Consider the following 4361-nt stretch of genomic DNA (forward strand, 5'->3'; position numbering starts at 1 on the left):
CAGTGCTGTGATGATTATTAGCATTGTGGTAACTCACAGGAGTCCTTGTTATGGACCGCATGGCGCTAGGCACTATACAAACACAGGTTACAAAAAGCCAGTTCCTGCTCTAAGGAGCTTGCCGTCTAAGGCCAGGTCTACATTACAGCCCTATATTGGTATTGCCACGTCGCTCAAGGGTGTGAAAAATCCATACACCTGAGCAACCTAACCCCCATGTAGACAGCACCAGGGCTGGATGAACCACCCCAAGGCCCCGCCCAAAGCCTCTTCCCCCCGAAGGCCCCACCTGCTGCTTGCATGGGGGAAGGAGGGGGTGGATAGCAGGGGGCAGAGAGGAGTGAGTGGCAGGTGGGGCCTCGGGGGGGGCACAGGCCAAGCAGGAGCAGGGCCTCGGCCTGGGCTGTGGTCTCAGCACACTGGCAGCCCAACCTATATCAGGTGTTTTGTATGTATCCCAGCAGGGAGGGTTTTAAGGACGGATGTGAAGGAAGTCAGTGAGTTTTGCAGATATTTATGGGGGGCTCCACCCAAGGGACAGCCCAGGAGAAAGCACAAAGGTACTTGTTGGAAAATTACCAAGCGGGCTATGAAGGCTGGCGGCGCTGCCAGGGAGGAGGCAGGCGTCATCCATACGCCGAGGCATTGCTGGAACATACGCACATCTCTTATCAGTTCCAGACACGCTGCAGCAGAACAGAATGGTGACGGCTTCTCTCATTTGCTTCCTGCTCAGGGGCAAAAGGGAAGTTCACAGGATTGATAAAACCTGGGGTCCTGGGCTAAGTTCCTTGTAACCTGTGCAGCAGGCTTTCAAGGGCCATGCAGGTGGGGAGAGGCGCCCCTGCCCGACCCAGCCCAGCCACGCCGGAGCTGTGGCGGCCCGGGAGAGGGGCCTCTCACCCAGCCCTGAGCTGCTGCAGTGAGAGAGGGCTGGGGGGAGTCCTCTCTCCCCACCACAGCCCCAGGGCAGCCTGCACCCCAAGCCCCTCATCCCTGGCCCCACCCCAGAGCCTGCACCCCACACATCCCAACCCCTTGCCCTAGCCCTGAGCCCCCTCCCACACTCCGAACCCCTCATCCCCAGCCCCACTCCAGAGCCCGCACCCCCAGGCAGAGCCCTCACCCCCCCCCCGCACCTCCACCCTCTGCCCCAGCCCTGAGCCCCCCTCCCACACTTCAAACCCCTCAGCCCCACCCCCACCACACGTCACCTCCATATTGGTGCACATCCCAAAATTCATTCCACACATGGATGTAAAAAATGAGAGGGAACACTGGAGTGCTGGGTCACACATGGCCTATTTCTAATTGCTCATCAACACAGTCCAAAAGGCGAGACAACACCTCATTGTCAACAAACACTTTCCCACCATTTGTTCTTTCAACCACAATGGGTGCGGGTCTGCTCCAGGGGCAACCCATGGTCTCAGACTGCAAGCGCTTTAGGGCAGGAACTGGCTTTTTGTTCTGTGTTTGTACAGTGCCCAGTCCGTGCCTGGTCTGTGAGGAGTGCTCCTATGAGTTAGCACAATACTGCCGTCCACAGCCAGCTGATCCTCATAAGCAAAGTCCTGTAGGCATAAATGATTGTCAGCTGGTTTGGATTTGCTGAAATTGCGCATTATGGCCCTGGTGCAACAAGAGACTTTAGCAAGTACATAACGTTAAGCAGATGAGTAGTCCCATTAACTTCAGTAGGATCACTCAGTCCTGCGCTTGTTCTGAATCAGGGCCTCGTTACATTCAAGTGGTACGAGATGGCCATACCTCTCCACTCCGTCCCAAATGTCTGTGCTCTTCCATTCAGCATATGCACATCTGACCCTCTCCCATATATTCTTTGTTGTCTGATCTTCTTTGTCCTCTCCGATACATAGATAGCCAACCTGTTCCATACACGCTGTGCAGCCTGGTATATCATTGTTATTAAGAATATTTATAGGTGCCCATGATGCAGTGGCAGGGAAAATATTATTTTAATACCAAAAACACTACCAGGCTGTACCACTATTGAGGTCAATGGGAACAGGTACAATAGTAAACCCTACATCTGGGAGTACATGGCCATAAGCCCCTATGCTGCAAACAATAACCAATGAGCAAGGCCGGCTTTAGGACCTGCGGGGCCCGATTTGAATACCCGGCGGCGGTCCGGGTCTTTGGCGGCACTTCGGCGGCGGGGGGTCCGCTCCGCGTCTTCCGCGGCACCGAAGGACCCCCCGCCGCCAAAATGCCACTGAAGATCCAGAGCGGACCCCCCGCCACTGAAGTGCCGCCGAAGACCCAAAGCAGACCCCCCGCTGCCGAAGTGCCGCCGAAGACCCGGAGCAGACCGCCGCCGGGGCCCTCTTCGGTGCAGGGCCCGATTCCGGGGAATCGGGGAAATCGTCCTAAAGCCGGCCCTGCCAATGAGCATCCACATATGGATAAGTCAGGCATGTGCATGTTTGGCTCAGGGCCTTAATGAACAAGAATCAATACTAAATAAAAGTCGCTGCCAAATAAATGAATTAATACAAATCAATGTTGATTGAAGAGGACTATTAAATACTGAATAAATAAGTGAATACTCCATGCAATGCACAACCTGTGGAACTCCTTGCCAGGGGATGTTGTGAAGGCCAAAAGTATAACAGGGTTCAAAAAAGAACTAGATCAGTTCATGGAGGATAGGTCCATTAATGGCTATTAGCCAAGACAGTTTGGGACCATTGACCCTATGCGCCAGTTGTCCCTAAAGCTCCGACTGGCAGAAGCTGGGACTGGATGACAGGAGATGGATCATTTGATAATTACCCTGTTCTGTTCGGTCCCTCTGAAGCAGGTGGCACTGATCACTATTGGAAGAGAGGACAGTGGACTAGGACCATTAGCCTGACCCAGTATGGCTGTTTAATAAAAAGCAAGGCTCCAGTCCTGTAATGCACTTCAAATGAGCACAGCCCCTGAGCCATGGGAATGCGTCAGAATGCAAAGGGGGTCACCTGCGTGGGGTTTATTGCAAGACGAGGGTCTTGATGAATTTAATAAAAATCAATATTTGTTAAAAATTACTGAGAAATTAATAAAGAGCAATACTTTTAAAAGTATTGATGGTAAAGAAATGAATATAAATTAATACTGAACACAATTAGTGCAAGATCAGTACAAGAATAAGAATTAGTGCTGATTAAACATTAATGATCATTAAGGCTGCGAGTCTGTCACGGAAGCCACGGATTCTGTGACTTTCCATGACTTCTGCAGTGGCAGGTGCTGGCTCAGGGGCTGCCCGAGCCAGGCAGCCCCTGGGCCAGCAGCAGCAGTTTGGGTGTGTGGGAGAGGGCTCAGGGCTAGGGGCAGGGGGTTGGAGGGTGTGTGTGGGGGTGCTTACCTTGGGGTGGGGGGGCTCCCCGGCTCCCACTGGCATGGCCCTGCAGCTCCTAGGTGGAGGGGCCAGGGGGCTCCGAGCGCTTCCTGCGTCCACAGGCCCCGCCCCTGCAGCTCCCATTAGCTGCGGTTCCCGGCCAATGGGAGCTGCGCAGCCGGCGCTTGTGGTGGGGGCAGCGCGCAGAGCCCCCTGGCACCTCCGCCGCCTAGGAGCTGCAGGGACACATGGAGCCGGGTAGGGAGCCCCTGGCAGCCCCGCCAACCCTCCCCCCCAGCACCTGCAGTGCCCCCTGACCGCCCCCCACCCAGAACACACAGACCCCTAACCAAGGTCACAGGCCGGGAATTTTTGTTTCCCGCCGGTGACTTTAGCGAAAAATACCCGTGACTGAGACGTAGCCTTAGCGATAAGCCCGTACACACACCAGGCTGAAAGACAAATGGTGTCAGCACGTCCAGCAACACCATCGAAAGAGGAATGCCCAGGCAGGACCCCTCTGGCAGGGTCACGTCCCCCAGCTCAGAGGAGAAGGAAGCTGCAGGCTCTCAGTGGCCGTGGGAAATAACCAGGAGCATGAACAGGCTGGACTGCAAGCTATGCACCCATGAGCTGGGCAGACGCCAGTGGTGTATGAATGTGACAGAAGGGAGAGCCCCTCTGTCAGCGGAGTCAGGATGGCCGAGCGGTCTAAGGCGCTGCGTTCAGGTCGCAGTCTCCCCTGGAGGCGTGGGTTCGAATCCCACTTCTGACAAAGTTTTTTTTTTCTCCCCCCTTTCTGTGACCCCTTTGAAGCCCTTTATATTTCAGATGTGCCCTTCCCGGGCCCGGCTGCGGGGTAACCGGGCAGCACGGGCACAAACAAAACAACAACGGTTTCACACCCGGTGTTAGGCGCTCTGGGAGCCGGGGGCACCGCAGCGTGAAATCCAAAAGGTTGAGCGTTGTCAGAAGTGGGATTCGAACCCACGCCTCCAGGGGAGACTGCGAC

General features: G+C 55.1%; 1 non-coding gene across 1 annotated transcript; it reads left to right on the forward strand.

Annotated features, from left to right (window-relative positions):
* The first annotated feature begins 4041 nt into the window (after positions 1–4041).
* Positions 4042–4124, forward strand: TRNAL-CAG. Its single transcript has one exon. It is a non-coding gene; the product is annotated as a tRNA-Leu (tRNA).
* The last annotated feature ends 237 nt before the right edge of the window (positions 4125–4361 follow it).

This window comes from Terrapene carolina, unplaced genomic scaffold, assembly GCF_002925995.2.
Source record: "Terrapene carolina triunguis isolate 2854851 unplaced genomic scaffold, T_m_triunguis-2.0 Scaffold18299, whole genome shotgun sequence".
In the NCBI taxonomy this organism is placed as follows: Eukaryota; Metazoa; Chordata; order Testudines; family Emydidae; genus Terrapene; species Terrapene triunguis.